Source organism: Mytilus trossulus, chromosome 4 (assembly GCF_036588685.1).
Source record: "Mytilus trossulus isolate FHL-02 chromosome 4, PNRI_Mtr1.1.1.hap1, whole genome shotgun sequence".
NCBI lineage: Eukaryota > Metazoa > Mollusca > Bivalvia > Mytilida > Mytilidae > Mytilus > Mytilus trossulus.
The window spans coordinates 40,309,241-40,327,363 of NC_086376.1; the positions used below are offsets into that span (position 1 = coordinate 40,309,241).

At 34.0% G+C, this 18,123-nt stretch overlaps 1 long non-coding RNA gene across 2 annotated transcripts; it reads right to left on the bottom strand.

Moving 5' to 3' along the window:
* Window positions 1-8,596: 8,596 nt before the first annotated feature.
* LOC134713928 (uncharacterized) lies at window positions 8,597-18,040 on the bottom strand. Of its 2 annotated transcripts, none has more exons than XR_010106430.1 (4): window positions 17,750-18,040; window positions 12,321-12,543; window positions 9,721-10,155; window positions 8,597-8,739 (listed from the first exon to the last, which is right to left on the bottom strand). It is a non-coding gene; the product is annotated as an uncharacterized LOC134713928 (long non-coding RNA). The 2 variants fall into 2 exon arrangements; XR_010106431.1 differs by lacking the exon at window positions 17,750-18,040 and adding an exon at window positions 16,579-16,875.
* Window positions 18,041-18,123: the final 83 nt, after the last annotated feature.

Consider the following 18,123-nt stretch of genomic DNA (forward strand, 5'->3'; position numbering starts at 1 on the left):
ACAACCTTAGAGTTCAACTTTTCACTTGTTGAGTCCGTAGGAAATTCCGAATGGTCGTCAGTGGTTCTTTTAGAGACTAATGAACATTAAGTCTATTATATCACTTTTTAAACACTTAAGTGTCTCCTATTCAAACTTAAATGTGAAAAATCTATCAAATATGCCAAAAATTGTCATGTTTCAGATCGTTTTTGTCAAAAATGAAAGTGGCCGCATCCATTAGATTTCACTACTTTACTGCGCCATGACTTTATGATGCTTGTACTCGATATATGTGCATTGTATTGTAAAAAAAATGCATATTTATGTAGCAAAATCATTCTACTTTCCAACAAATATCTTAACGATTTCATTTTCACAATTTTGTAAAACTACTATATTTTGGGGCCCAAAAGGGGTCTTACTGAACCTACTCCTTTAGTTATTTAAGGTTCATTATAACAATTGCACAAATATGGCGGTATTTTCACCTCAAAAACTACTCTGTTTACAGATTTACCTGTACTCGCAAATTGGAAAGTGTTAAGGACTAGCATCCATGCACTAGATATATAAATTAAAGTTACAGGCATTTTGTGTTTAAGAAAGATAAAATGTTTTTTTGTTTTTGATAGGCATTTTTTTTCCCTTTCTGCAGAATGTGTAAAAATAAACAAGCACCTGAATTACTTTGATACTGCCCACTCAGATAAAAACTTTAACTCGCCTATAGTTGTGAAGATACCTATTGTCCCGGGGCTTTGCTTTTGCGCCATTTGCGCCAAAACAATCTTTCATTTTCGCCAAAAAAAATCTTTCATTTACGCCACAAACCATAATATTGCATTTGCGCCAATATTACAGGTAAGTACAGGCAGATACAGGTAAACATAGAATTTTTCAAAAAGGCTTGAATTAATAAAAAAGACAGCTTTAGACATATTCCCCATAAATCAATACAAGCAATGCTAAAACCCTGATAAAATTATTCAACATGTACTTTCTGCTGGAGTCTTTGTTTGGGCTCGTTTAAAGTTTTTATATTTTTTTTTGCTGTCAGTATCAGTCGTAATCCTTGCTTTACAAGTTTGTTTGATGCACATGAAGGATTTGTCTCAATTTTTTAAAATATTTGATAACCTATATGTCAAATATTACAGACTTATTTCCTCTGTTTGTATAATCTGAACTGACAATGTCTATCTTGACACCTCAAACTTGACTTGTGAACACTACATAACTATAATATTAGCGACTCTCAGTTTTGTATTAGAAATGAGAATGAACTCACACAAGTATCCAGGGGTAATTATGTACAAACAACAAGCAAATCGTAAAGAGCAATGCATATAACTTTTCCGTTATATATTACCCGTCTTGCCTGTAAAATGGCGCAAATGAAATACAACCTTGTGGCGCAAATGAAGAGTTTGAATTCTTAAAAATTTGCACAAATGCAATGCCCATGTCAATTAAGGACATTCAAAACAATACAAACCAGTTTTACCTATTACAAACATAAGAAGGGATCGAATCAGGACACTTAGTATTCTTATATAGCTCCACCTATTAAACATAAGTAGGGATCGAATCAGGACCTTTAGTATCCTTACACAGTCCCACCGTTTCAGCACAAATAGGAATTGAGTAATGACTCCTGCTACAGTTTCACCTATTAAACACCAGAAGGGATTGAACCAAAACTACATACGGAATAAAGCAAATTAATGTGCCCTTTTCTTCTTTCATGATTAAAAATAACAAAATCTACTTAATAACTATTTATGTTTTTTTTTTATTCTATATTGTTATTCGAAATAGATATAGAATAAGCAGTTGTTGGTATCATTGTATAAGAAACAACTATCAACCAGAGACTAAATATTCTTTAAATATACGAAACTTGATAGAAATTTCAAAAGGCAGGATAATATTTATGTTATGATTTCAATCAAATGTGTTTAATAAGAGGGACTGTAGGAGGATAACATAAGTCCTGATTCGATCCCTACTAGTGTTTAATAGGAGGGACTGTAGGAGGATAACATAAGTCCTGAATCGATCCCTACATGTTTTTCAGACGTGGGACTGTATAAGGATAACCTATAAGCCCTGATTCGATCCCTACTAGTGTTTCAGAGGTGGGACTGTAGGAGGATAACATAAGTCCTGATTCGATCCCTATTTGTGTTTCAGAGGAGAGACTGTATAAGGATAACCTATAAGTCCTGATTCGATCCCTTTTAGTGTTTCAGAGGTGGGACTGTAGGAGGATAACATAAGTCCTGATTCGATCCCTATTTGTGTTTCAGAGGAGAGACTGTATAAGGATAACCTATAAGTCCTGATTCGATCCCTATTAGTGTTTCAGAGGTGGGACTGTAGGAGGATAACATAAGTCCTGATTCGATCCCTATTTGTGTTTCAGAGGAGAGACTGTATAAGGATAACCTATAAGTCCTGATTCGATCCCTATTAGTGTTTCAGAGGTGGGACTGTAGGAGGATAACATAAGTCCTGATTCGATCCCTACTAGTGTTTCAGATTCGGGACTGTAGAAGGATAATCTATAAGTCCTGATTCGATCCCTACTAGTGTTTCAGAGGTGGGACTGTAGGGGGATAACATAAGTCCTGATTCGATCCCTATTTGTGTTTCAGAGGTGGGACTGTATAAGGATAACCTATAAGTCCTGATTCGATCCCTTTTAGTGTTTCAGAGGAGAGACTGTATAAGGATAACCTATAAGTCCTGATTCGATCCCTATTAGTGTTTCAGAGGTGGGACTGTAGGAGGATAACATAAGTCCTGATTCGATCCCTACTAGTGTTTCAGATTCGGGACTGTAGAAGGATAACCTATAAGTCCTGATTCGATCCCTACTAGTGTTTCAGAGGTGGGACTGTAGGGGGATAACATAAGTCCTGATTCGATCCTTATTTGTGTTTCAGAGGTGGGACTGTATAAGGATAACCTATAAGTCCTGATTCGATCCCTTTTAGTGTTTCAGAGGAGAGACTGTATAAGGATAACCTATAAGTCCTGATTCGATCCCTATTAGTGTTTCAGAGGAGAGACTGTATAAGGATAACCTATAAGTCCTGATTCGATCCCTATTTGTGTTTCAGAGGAGAGACTGTATAAGGATAACCTATAAGTCCTGATTCGATCCCTTTTAGTGTTTCAGAGGAGAGACTGTATAAGGATAACCTATAAGTCCTGATTCGATCCCTATTAGTGTTTCAGAGGTGGGACTGTAGGAGGATAACATAAGTCCTGATTCGATCCCTACTAGTGTTTCAGAGGTGGGACTGTAGGGGGATAACATAAGTCCTGATTCGATCCCTATTAGTGTTTCAGAGGTGGGACTGTATAAGGATAACCTATAAGTCCTGATTCGATCCCTATTTGTGTTTCAGAGGAGAGACTGTATAAGGATAACCTATAAGTCCTGATTCGATCCCTATTAGTGTTTCAGAGGTGGGACTGTAGGAGGATAACCTATAAGTCCTGATTCGATCCCTATTAGTGTTTCAGAGGTGGGACTGTAGGAGGATAACATAAGTCCTGATTCGATCCCTACTAGTGTTTCAGATTCGGGACTGTAGAAGGATAACCTATAAGTCCTGATTCGATCCCTTTTAGTGTTTCAGAGGAGAGACTGTAGGGGGATAACATAAGTCCTGATTCGATCCTTATTTGTGTTTCAGAGGTGGGACTGTATAAGGATAACCTATAAGTCCTGATTCGATCCCTTTTAGTGTTTCAGAGGAGAGACTGTATAAGGATAACCTATAAGTCCTGATTCGATCCCTATTAGTGTTTCAGAGGAGAGACTGTATAAGGATAACCTACAAGTCCTGATTCGATCCCTATTTGTGTTTCAGAGGAGAGACTGTATAAGGATAACCTATAAGTCCTGATTCGATCCCTATTAGTGTTTCAGAGGAGAGACTGTATAAGGATAACCTATAAGTCCTGATTCGATCCCTATTTGTGTTTCAGAGGAGAGACTGTATAAGGATAACCTATAAGTCCTGATTCGATCCCTTTTAGTGTTTCAGAGGAGAGACTGTATAAGGATAACCTATAAGTCCTGATTCGATCCCTATTAGTGTTTTAGAGGTGGGACTGTAGGAGGATAACATAAGTCCTGATTCGATCCCTACTAGTGTTTCAGAGGTGGGACTGTAGGGGGAAAACATAAGTCCTGATTCGATCCCTATTAGTGTTTCAGAGGTGGGACTGTATAAGGATAACCTATAAGTCCTGATTCGATCCCTATTTGTGTTTCAGAGGAGCGACTGTATAAGGATAACCTATAAGTCCTGATTCGATCCCTATTAGTGTTTCAGAGGTGGGACTGTAGGAGGATAACATAAGTCCTGATTCGATCCCTACTAGTGTTTCAGATTCGGGACTGTAGAAGGATAACCTATAAGTCCTGATTCGATCCCTACTAGTGTTTCAGAGGTGGGACTGTAGGGGGATAACATAAGTCCTGATTCGATCCCTATTTGTGTTTCAGAGGTGGGACTGTATAAGGATAACCTATAAGTCCTGATTCGATCCCTTTTAGTGTTTCAGAGGAGAGACTGTATAAGGATAACCTATAAGTCCTGATTCGATCCCTATTAGTGTTTCAGAGGTGGGACTGTAGGAGGATAACATAAGTCCTGATTCGATCCCTACTAGTGTTTCAGATTCGGGACTGTAGAAGGATAACCTATAAGTCCTGATTCGATCCCTACTAGTGTTTCAGAGGTGGGACTGTAGGGGGATAACATAAGTCCTGATTCGATCCCTATTTGTGTTTCAGAGGTGGGACTGTATAAGGATAACCTATAAGTCCTGATTCGATCCCTACTAGTGTTTCAGAGGTGGGACTGTAGGGGGATAACATAAGTCCTGATTCGATCCCTACTAGTGTTTAATAGGAGGGACTGTAGGAGGATAACACAAGTCCTGATTCGATCCCTACTAGTGTTTAATAGGAGGGACTGTAGGAGGATAACATAAGTACTGATTCGATCCCTACTAGTGTTTAATAGGAGGGACTGTAGAAGGATAACATAAGTCCTGATTCGATCCCTACTAGTGTTTAATAGGAGGGACTGTAGGAGGATAACATAAGTCCTGATTCGATCCCTACTAGTGTTTCAGAGGTGGGACTGTAGGAGGATAACATAAGTCCTGATTCGATCCCGACTAGTGTTTCAGATTCGGGACTGTAGAAGGATAACCTATAAGTCCTGATTAGATCCCTACTAGTGTTTCAGAGGTGGGACTGTAGGGGGATAACATAAGTCCTGATTCGATCCCTACTAGTGTTTAATAGGAGGGACTGTAGGAGGATAACACAAGTCCTGATTCGATCCCTACTAGTGTTTAATAGGAGGGACTGTAGGAGGATAACATAAGTACTGATTCGATCCCTACTAGTGTTTAATAGGAGGGACTGTAGAAGGATAACATAAGTCCTGATTCGATCCCTACTAGTGTTTAATAGGAGGGACTGTAGGAGGATAACATAAGTCCTGATTCGATCCCTACTAGTGTTTCAGAGGTGGGACTGTAGGAGGATAACATAAGTCCTGATTCGATCCCGACTAGTGTTTCAGATTCGGGACTGTAGAAGGATAACCTATAAGTCCTGATTAGATCCCTACTAGTGTTTCAGAGGTGGGACTGTAGGGGGATAACATAAGTCCTGATTCGATCCCTACTAGTGTTTAATAGGAGGGACTGTAGGAGGATAACACAAGTCCTGATTCGATCCCTACTAGTGTTTAATAGGAGGGACTGTAGGAGGATAACATAAGTACTGATTCGATCCCTACTAGTGTTTAATAGGAGGGACTGTAGAAGGATAACATAAGTCCTGATTCGATCCCTACTAGTGTTTAATAGGAGGGACTGTAGGAGGATAACAAAAGTCCTGATTCGATCCCTACTAGTGTTTAATAGGAGGGACTGTAGGAGGATAACATAAGTCCTGATTCGATCCCTACTAGTGTTTAATAGGAAGGACTGTAGGAGGATAACAAAAGTCCTGATTCGATCCCTACTAGTGTTTAATAGGAGGGACTGTAGAAGGATAACATAAGTCCTGATTCGATCCCTGATAATGTTTAATAGGAGGGACTGTAGGATGATAACAAAATAAATAACCGATCTTAAACAAATCCTCTTGCCCTCCCCACCCCTACCCCCAGAATATCAAATGATCGTCCTTAAATATATCCTGATTGCTGTTTCATTGAATATTACACATCTACATTTTTAATATTCAGATTGCTTTACAATTGTTTTTAAAATCAAAGAAAAGAAACTTGAATTGTGTTTTGTGTCTTACTAATTGTTGACTGAAGAAGAATATCCAGTCTTTATATTTCTGTGCTCTATGGGAGCTACATTATAAGTAGGAGAGATCGGCCATGAATTCAAAGGGTTATTAAAAATTTTGGGTATTTTTTCGATTGATTTTGATTTTTTTTCTAAAATTAAATTTTCTCTACAAATTCGCATTTTTGATATTACAAAGGTATGCAACTATAATGTAAGATATCAACAACCTGAATTACACAATTGTTCAAGGAAAATGGTTTTGATACTTCGTTAAAAATGACGGAAAAGTTTAAGATATCAAGGGGAATCCACTTAAATGATTTGAGAATATTTTTTTCCAATTTTTATTCATATAAATTTACATACTATTTAAATGATTAGTTTCTAATTGAAGCAAGAAACAATGGAAACTACTTGTCAGTTTCCATCAGAGAACAGAATTTATCATCATTCTATAGAGAAACACTAAAGGAGATTAACTTCATTATTGATCTATATGTAAACAGGGGCGGATCCAGCCATTTTAAGAAGGGGGGGGATTCCTAACCCAGGACAAAGGGGGGGTTCCAATTACATGTCCCTATTCAAATGCATTGATCGTCCAAAAAAAGGGGGGTTCCAACCCCTGGAACCCCCCCTCTGGATCCTCGCCTGGTAAAAATATTTGTACTTACACATAATTTTATTCCGGTATATAATACAGCAGAAAACCAAACAAAACTAAGTACATATGCTATCAGTATGTGATTTACAGCTATATACAAATATTTCAATGTTTTAAACGAAAAAGCAATTTACTGTAGTCTCATTATAATAGTGTTTACCTGCTACTGATACATTATGATATAATTGCTATGCTATCTCTTCTGTTTGTTACTGTAGTTATTCGTTATTTTTTGACAAAAAGTCACCATTCAATTTAGTTGAAACATATTTTATTTGTTCAAGTACAAATTTGATAATAAACAAGTCACACAGAATAATGAAGTCCTCTCCATTCAACATTTAAAGCAACAATTTGGAAGTGTTGGAAGTTTATGTATAAATCGTTGATTGGCACTGAATTTAAAACACACTTTAATAAAATATAATTATTGATATGAACAGTCTCTTTTAATTTCATAATAATTCAGAGAAAAATGGATTATTTGGGAAACAAAATTTGTTTGTTACACCCTCACCTGCCACTATATGTAATGCTAAAATTGAAAGAAAAAAATGTTTTCGACTTGTCCAGAAAAAAAATCCATAGCCCCCCCTCCCAGAAAATCAAATGGTTACTGCCTAAAAAAAACTACAAACACATATTGACACTTAATATATATAATAAGTTCAGTTTTACCTGCATGATTTGCAATATTAATGCTTAACTTTTTGGCTTGCTCTTTTATTTAATACAACTGGTATGCCACCATAACACACAAAAGTCACATTCAACAGCATCATCATTTTCTGTAGTAATAAAAACATTACGGTATGTACAAAGAATTATATCTACCCTTTTGTTGTATGTCTTTTACAATAGATAATAAATACAACCGTGCAAATGAAGTGAAATTTTTTTGAACAATTGTCAAATCAACATAATCATCTAAACATCGGTAAGGTAATGAGTCCTCCGATAATCCATCCAAATCTTCTTCATCCAGTAATGTCCCTCTTGATGCCTTCATTAAACTATCTACACTAACTAACCAATTAAGTACATGTATTTCTGAAGAAAAAAAAATAAGTAAGTTATACATAATGCACAATACATATACAAAAGGCAACATGAGGTTCAATGAGAGTAAACAATCTTTGCAACAACTATTTCAAGAATTAGTGTAATATCATTTCAAAGATAATCAAAGCATTAAACCAAAAAGCTGTTATCCACTTTATTTGAACAATGGTGGATAGTTGTCTCATTGGCAATTATACTACATCGCTTTATTTTTAGCGTGTTATTAAGCCATGATGGCTTGTTGTTTGTGATTTTAACTTTTTGCTTGTTGTCTTCTACAACTGTTTTAACTTTTAGGCAACAACCATTTGATTTTCTTGGGTGGGGCTATGGATTTTTTTGGAAAAAAAAAGTTTGTTTCCAGTTTTTGGAGGAAAAAAATCAATTGTTTTTGACCCTGAGAAAAAACTCTCAGCTGCCACTATATGAAATGCTAAAATTGAACAAAGTATCTGGATTTAGTAACAAAAATGGATATTTGAATACAATTGCCTAATTTCTAACATAATTTAGTATTGATAGGTGAAGAAAACAAACCTCTTTCTTTTTCATTAACTGTTCTCTTAAGAAAGGAACAAGTTTGTTCTTTTCTCTTTTTGGTAAACCAATTACGGTCTGTTGGCTTCCTTTTGGCCTCCCTTTTCGTTTTAATTTTGTTGGCATCTTTAAATCACTAAGGCTTCCATCTAAAATTTAAAAAAAATGATTAAAACGTACATAAATAAAAACATTAATCAGAATGAATATAGGAAGATGTGGTGTGAGTGCCAATGAGACAACTCTCCATCCGAATAACAATTTATAAAAGTAAACCATTATAGGTCAATGAAGTCTGTTTAAGGTGGTACCTAACACCACAAGGAGATAACTCTGTAAAGTCGGCTATACGTTTTAATTACGTTGTGTTGTATAAGGAATATTAAGCTTCTCAATGATCAAAATTGGTGTTTGTCAAACTGCTATACAACCAGTACAATATTACAACCAGTGTAATTTTTCTGACAAAACAGTTGGTTCAAAGTTTTTGAAATTTTTATATTCTTGTAAAAGGGTAAAATTAAATACTTTTGACAAATTTTTAAGAAAATTAAACAAGCCAAATTAATTTTAGTTAAAGTGTTGGGTACCACCTTAAATGACACCAAACAGTTAATATTTACATTTGTTATTGTCAATTGTAAAAAGTATGCAAGGATCATAAGTCATAAACAGCACAATAGACAAAAATCAATATATAATCTCCATTTCGATCAGGAGTCGATGACCATATAAAAACTTTCACCTGGAAGAATGGTTCTTATGTCATGGAATATGGAAGAATATATTTGTTTAGGGGCCAGCTGAAGGACGCCTCCGAGTGAATGAATTTCTTGCTACATTGAAGACCTGTTAATTGGTGACCTTCTGCTGTTGTTTATCTATGGTCAGGTTGTTGTCTCTTTGACACATTCCCCATTTCCATTCTCAGTTTTATTCTCATGTTATGGAACAGAAATGATGAACAACATTTAACTTTGAAATAGATGAGGTAAACTTTTTTAAGAAATGATATTTAGCCTGCCACCCAGCAGAACAAAATGAGTCATACACATTCATGATATAAAATACCATTTAATACTCCTTTAATCTGAGAATTGTGTTTTGCTCTATTCAAATGAAATACATACTGTTCTGATGAAGATCATTTTATGTTTTTCTTTTAATAATAAACTCAATGAGGTTGTGGATGAGACTGACAAAATCTATATAAGACAATAATCGAACTTCTTGGAAAGTACATAAATACTGTGTAATACTGTCTCTTTTATCATCGCTCAAACTTCTAGTTCCATCATGGTATTTGAACACCATATTTATAGGATTTCCTACTCGAGGCAGAACTTTTTTAAGGTCATACATTTTAATGAAATCAACGATTTCTCCTCTCAAGCTTTGCATGGTTTCCATTAATACATCAGGAATTAAAGTAATAGTGTCATCCTCATCATTACAAATGTTGTCTTCAAGATCTGGTACGTACGTCCCTTTTCCATTTCCTATTATTTCCTTCACTTTCTATATACCTTTGGTTGGAGAACAGTTTTTCTTGAAAGTTTTTTTGTCTATGAAAAATAAAATACTCAAAAATCAATTAAATATAGAACTAATAATGGAAAACTCTTGTTAGTAAAGTATATGGAGAAATTTCAGAGAGAAAGAAATTTGGTTTTCGTTGTATAGTCCCTAGTGTAAACAGGGTATAACTTGCATGTTTTATTTGATACACTTTCCCAATTCATTTCTTGGTATTAAATGCATGAAATATTAAGTAGGGGGATGTAATCAGATGTTAAAAAAATTTGGGTGCTGAATCTTTATGTTAAGTTGTGATTCGGTCCAGTTCTAAAAGGTCAAATTTTATCACATCTGAAGCTGTCAAACTGAATTTTACACCCCCTTAACACAGAATTGTCAATATTTTGAGTTAGAGTTGGTAGAAAATACTATAATTTTGAAATTATTTGTCTCACTGGTATTACACTACACTGTAAATATCTTTTTGAGAAAGAGCAGGTGCGATTTTTTTAATTTGAATTTATTGTGTAAAAGAAATGCACTACGGGCCAATTATGTTTACAGATTTGTCTATAATTATAAAAAAAAAGTATGCATTTAGAACACTTCATTAAATGAAAAATATGTTAAATGACCGTCACTGCATTATTCTTAAAATAGTTACAAGTCACACAGTCTTAATTGTTTGACAAATTCTTTTGCTATTTATGGTTCGACTGTTTTACAAAGGTGAAATTTCTTTCACATGAATTCATAGGGTCTTATTTGGTCTTATTTACTGTTGCTTCTGAAACTGATAAGATGTCAACATGTTATAAAATACCTTTTCCTTTCTTTTATGAAACATTGGATGGAAACTCTTTCCTTTTTATTTGCTTCAAATATTGATCTACAAATAATAATTATGAAATGTTCAAGTATATAAGCCATTAGAACAAATGAAGTATAATTGAAGACTATTTATGGGTAGTTTCAATCAAAGATCTTGATCCTTGCAATGATAAAGAAATTATTTTTTCCATATCATCTCTATACTTAAAGTTCATTCACAGTTCTTAAGGGGGCTCCTGGGTATAAATCGATTTTTTTTCTAATATAGGATTTCTCTATATTTTTTTCTATAAATGAACTTTATCAACTTTATCATATACTTTAAAGAAAAAAGAAATAAAAAGATGTGGTCACCGTTCATTTAAGCTCACAATCTGCCTCTGGAAGAAGCATACATTTTTGTAAATGTCCTTTTTTTCTGTTGACCTAATAGGAAAAATAGATGTAATATCGAAATAAAAAACTTTACAATTATTTAGTTTATGTACAGCTTATTTGAAAACAATAATAAAACAAGAATGTGTCCATAGTACCCGGATGCCCCACTCGCACTATCATTTTACATGTTCACTGGACAGTGAAATTGGGGTCAATACTTTAATTTGGCATTAAAATAAGAAAGATCATATCATAGTTAAAGTGTGTACTATTAGTTTCAAGTTGATTGGACTTCAACTTCATCAAAAACTACCTTGACCAAAAACTTTAACCTGAGCTTCACACTATCTTTTTCTTTGTTCAGTGGACCATGAAATTGGGGTCAATACTATAATTTGACATTAAAATTAGAAAGATCATAGCATAGGGAACATGTGTACTAAGTTTAAAATTGATTGGACTTCAACTTCATCAAAAACTACCTCGACCAAAAACTTAAACCTGAAGCTGGACGAACGAACGAACGAATGGACGAACAGAGGCACAGACCAGAAAACATAATGCCCCTCTACTATCGTAGGTGATATTGTAGGTGGGACATAAAAAACATAATGCCCCTTTACTATCTTAGGTGGGGCATAATATATATAGGTCACCGATGAGTTAAAAAAGATATTTCAAATTTAATGCCAAACAATGGCTTTTTGCACCAAAGGGAGATAATTTGGAGCTTTTTCAATAATATAAACATTTTAAAAGACATCTGGGGCCAAACTGAATCATTTTTTTGCGCTGCTTTTTGTACCATATCATAAAGTAATAACTAGTAGTGTAATAAATAAAACTTGTAATGAAAAAATAAAGGTCTAATTTTTTGCTAAAATTTTTGTACCCAGGAACCTCCTTAAATGACTTCTGAAATTTTTTATACATAACAATATGTACCTAAATTTCTGACAATAGAATATGCATAAAATATCACAAAGTGATAGTAGTTTTATACCTTCAAGTATTCTTAATATACTTTCTACTGTCAACCAGCCCTCCTATGGTTTGGCTGCTGCCCGATTATTGAGATTTGATAACATTACAACTGAAGGTAGCAATTCATCCAAACAATTTTTCACTTCATCTCCATTGATTCTGCATGTACCCTTTTCAGCACAAAGAGCAGCTGATTGGTCAGCTATAGTATAATTATTGGTCAGCTATTGTGTGAATAAATTCTGAAAAATACTTCAATTACTTTAATCATGTATTTCACCAAAGAGATGTTTAATACATAATATTATTCCTTTTTTTTTGGATACAGCATCATGCATTGTCTAGAACAGTTCATAGATAAAATTGAGATTAAATTAAGCATATATGTAAAACAAATAGAATCATTAAATATTTCACCCTCTTAAATAATATTTTTTTTCCTGCCAGGATGCAGTCAACAATTAAGTACCAGTATGTCTAATTTTAAGCCTGTAACCTTGAACCGCTATACATAGTGTAAGTGGGATATAGGAATCTGACAAAACAGTAAGCGGGATCCGGGATCGGGACCCCCCAATGAGACCCCTGGTTGACTGTTTTGAAATAACTGTTTTAGCGTAACAACAATCCCAATAAGATTATTTACCGAATTTGTTATAACATGAGCAACATGACAGCTGCCACATGTGGAGCAGGATCTGCTTACCCTTCCAGAGCACCTGAGATCACCCCCAGTTTTTGGTGGGGTTCATGTTGCTTATTCTTTATAGTCTAGTCAATCTAGCATAAATTTGACCCTAACCCGAAAGTAATTGCAACAGAATATTTTAAAGTTGTAATCTTGAACATTATACCCCAAATATACACAGAAAAAAATCCCATAAAATCTAACTTGAGGAAGACTAAAAAAATCACCATTTAAAACTCCTATGAAGATTTGCATTGAAAAGGGAGATAACTCTTGCAAAAAAGGCAGAAATATCAATTAAAATTTATAAATACAAAATTATATTTTTACTGCTTCTGTTCATCAAAATGTATTTATTATTGATTTTTTAGCGGTCTTTAGAGTATAACAAACAACTCTAAAGGTGTTTTTATATCTTTTATCAAGCTATAATCTTGATTTCGTAATTCATTAGTTCACTATTTATTGAATTTTTCAACATGTCAAGGTAAAGAATCGCAAATTTAATCAAAATAATTAAGCATGTATTCTTCTATTTGTGGTTTAAAGTTTCTTAAGATAGGTAAGTTGCTGAAAAAAATATAATATTCAGGTATAAACAATACCAAATTTTCACAATATTTTTTCAAAATGGTCACAAAGCTTCAAATTTGCAATTTCTGTAATGAAAAATGCATAAAAAAAATAAAACTACCCATAACATTTTGGTTTTGTACATTTCATGAGTAGAAGATTATTTAGTTTAGTTAAATACAAACTTACAACCCCATCAAAGTATCATACTATACCTAAATTTAAAAAAAAAAAACACCCAAAAACTTACCAAATAAGACTTATTTTTGTAAGAGTTATCTCCCCTTCCAATGTTAATTTCCTATTAAAAATGTTGATTTTGAGTTTTCCTCAAGTTAGATTTTATGGGACATTTTTCTGTGTATATAAAGGGCATAATGCTATAGATTGGAACTAAAACATTTTCTGTTGTAATTAGTTTGAGGTTTAATCTTAGTTTGACTGGACTATTAGTTTTTTATGTTGAGTCATGTGTAATGGTGGTCACTTTGTTTACTTGTTTATTCTATCTATTTGGGGAAATTGGTTTTAAAACTTTAGTATTACTTATAGTTCCATAACTCTTTCTCCCAAGACCGGCCATGTAATTATTCTTGTCAGGACTTCTCGCTCCTTGCACGTGCCCTACTTCCGTCCCTGCCGTGCTCGTTATCCTTAGGAACTATAAGTATGACGTCGCCCACCCAGTTCAGGCGGTCTACACTTAGGATTAGTCCAAATAATTATGACGTCTTGAAAGGCTATTATAATTTTTTTCTTTGACGCCTTACATCGACGTAAGGCGTCAAAGAAAAGAATTATAAGGCGTCAAAGAAAAGAATTATAATAGCCTTTCAAGACGTCATATTATTTGGACTACACTTAGGATATGAAATGAGCAGACGCTCATATCGTTTGGCTTTCAAATATGGAACGTTATAAGGACAAGTAGACTAGCCACCACCTTATAATTTATACACATTAATTCATGAATGCACATAGTGCATTAGTTAATTATAAGTGTTATTCGATCACAAGTTGAATATTTTTGGATACTTAAATACACCTTATCGCTATTTGTTCACCATTACTGGATATCACACAGGTTCCCGTAAAATTTTGACGTCATACTTGAGTTATCTCCCATGAAAATGACGTCACAGACATAAATAAACAAAATGGCAGCGTTAATGTTACATTGGAAGCCCACCGAGTAACGAGGAAATAAGGTATTGGACATTAATAGAGTGCCAGCAGCTGATGAAAGCTTTTATAGAGTAACGGTCCTTTTCACAGGGCCATCAATATTTTACAAAAAAATTCTACCTTTGCTGTACATTCTAGAAATTCTAGAACTCAAATGTTTTTTCAAATGTCAGCTTGTCTTTGACTTTATTATGTAAAGTTTAGAAAAAAAGAAAGTGTTTGAAAGGCCTTTCCACTGTTAGTTCAGTATAATAAAACAATTAAGTTTTACACTCCTACCTAGGAGTCTACTCCCGTATTCGGAAGAAGAAGAAGAATTGTGGCCCCTTAATACATATAATAGAATGGATGAATATCCAAAATTGTCAACCGGGCTGCGTCCTCATTGAAATAACCTTCTCGTGTTGACAATTTTGGATAGTCAACTTTTCAACGGGCCATAATAATTGTATGTTATATGATGTCAGAGAGTGTAATAACCATGTTTATTATACCTTACATATACTATAACCAATTCTATCGGATAACAACTAAATATCACGTGACATGGAATAATTTTATGGGTTAATTTTCATTTGATTAATTGCCTTTTCATTTGATTGCAAGGGAGGACGAATCTAATAAACCCTTAAAGGGGCACTATCAGTCAAATTCATGGTCACTGGTTTGACTCAAATTCTCATATTTGATTTATAACAATGTAAAACATTTATCCAAACTTATTATCAAAAGTCTAAAATAAACAGAGCATGGGGTAGATAATATATAGGTTCTTTTCGTGTGTACTTTAGTCCAGACGTCATCTAATTAACTATCGATTTGAGCATGGGGTAAATAATATATAGGTTCTTTTCGTGTGTATTTTAGTCCAGACGCCATCTAATTAACTATCGATTTGACCTCAGATGACCATATTAGCAATGTAAACATAAATAAAGATATGAATAGATTAAACCAACACGTGCAATTGTATTTTTATAGGTCTGTTTGATTTTATTTTATAGATTAAAAATAGATGCTTCTCAATGCTTTTAACTGTATAAGAATGATTTTATGTGCATCCAATTTAGTAATCAAATGATTTACGGTAGTTTCACTTTCATTGTTGACATTCTTTTTCTTTAAATAACCAGTTCATGTACAATGCATGCGTTGTCAATCTCTAGCTAGGGGTTAAATTGAAGTTCACATGAATACGGATTTAATGAGGTCGACTCATTCACTTGCAAGTGAATCACTAATTAGCAATGTTTCATAGCGTAATTTGACAAAATTGAACCTTTTTGGCTGCATAAAGCGAATTGTTATTTCACTAATTCACTTTCATTATTGATAGAACAAAAAAAAAAATCAAACTTTAGATTTTTTACATATCTCGTAGCTTGTGCCTCTTTAAATTTTACACCAGCGGTGAATACACCTAATCGCTATTCCCGCTTGACCAGATAATCTGTTCCGCTTGAACTATTGGCGTCATACAACAATCACTTTTCCATTGTGGCGTCAGATATTTTGAATTATGACGTCAAAATTTTACGGTACCCTGTGTGATGTCCAGTAATGGCGGACAAATAGCGATAAGGTGTATAACTCTATTATTCACCGGCAAATAACATTTTTAGTGTCTACATTTGCACTCAAGTTACCTCCCATGAAAATGACGTCACAGATGTAAAAAAACAAGATGGCAGCGTTGACGTTACACTGACAGCCCATCAAGAGATGAGGAAATAAGGCTTTGAATAGAGTGCCAGCAGCCGATGATTTCTCTTATAAACTGTCCAATTTTCATGCATGCAGGGCCATTGATATTTTACAAAAAAGATTTAACCTTTGTTGTACATCTGAGAAATTATTGAACACAAACATGACAAATGTATTTTCTTGAGCTATTTTCAAACATCAGCTTGTGTTTGTTATGTAAAACACAAGATAAGTGTTCAAAAGGCCCTTCCACTGTTAGTTTGCTATAATAAAACAATTGTGGCCCCTTAGAATCGTGAAATTATCGATTTTTATCTTACTGGGAAATCAATGTTATTCATTGCAACCAATGTGATAATATACAATAACTGTCTTTTGGTTAGGAAAATGTGTGGTTTTATTGACTTTTGAAAAACTGATATTCACTGAGGCCAACGGCCGAAGTGAATATCAGTTTTTCAAAAGTCAATAAAACCACATATTTACCGAAACAAAAGAGAGTAAATGTTTTATTCCATATTCCGAGAGAAATTATTATATAATAGAAAATATTTACCAAAACCAATTGTACATCAAACGTTTTTTACCAAAATTATACACGTAAAAGCATGCAACGTTTTGCGCAGTGAATATCCCTTTCCGCAGGTGAATATGCTTATTTATTTAAAATCCCATTCATATAGAAAAACCTACTAATATTTTATCAATATGGAATAATATACAATTACTGTCTTTTGGTGAGGAAAATGTGTGGTTTTATTGACTTTTGAAAAACTGATATTCACTGAGGCCAACGACTGAAGTGAATATCAGTTTTTCAAAAGTCAATAAAACCATGAAGTGAATATCAGTTTTTCAAAAGTCAATAAAACCACATATTTACCGAAACAAAAGACAATAAATGTTTTATTCCATATTCCGAGAGAAATTATTATGTAATAGAAAATATTTACCAAAACCAATTGTACATCAAATGTTTTTTACCAAAAATTATACACGTAAAAGCATGCGACGTTTTGCACGGTGAATATCCTTTTCCGCAGGTGAATATGCTTATTTATTCAAAATCCCATTCATATAGAAAAACCTACTTATATTTTATCAATATGGAATAAATATATTTATTGAAGAATATATTATAGCAATTTCAATTCTACTTGTTTTGTTGATCAGTTGCTGTGCCACTAATGTTTATGAAAATATCTGGTTGTTCATTGTATAAAAGTGAACTTTTAGCTTTTATTTTTTTTCTTAATTTAATTGTTATTATCATAATGGCCTTATTCATATTTAATAACCATTTGAGACTGCATGGACTTCATCAATATACACTGGTACTTGTTATCCATATCCAAAGCAAACACAGGCTCTGCTTTTGCTGTGGATGCTGGAATATAAAAAAAAATGTTATAAATTATAATTTTGATGAAGTAGAGCCAAATATAATGGTTACAACAGTGCCAGGGTTCTGGAGATCCCAAGGTATCCATGAGGGGGGGATAGGAGGGGTCCTAATACCGAAATCCGGGGCTTAAAAACACGAAATCCTGAAATCCTGAATAAGTTAATCCCACCGTCCTGAATTCCCAAAAATAAAATCCCGGGAGTGTAAATTCAGAAATCCCGAGCTTAAAAACACCAGATCCTGGAGTCCTGATAAAGGTCCTATCCC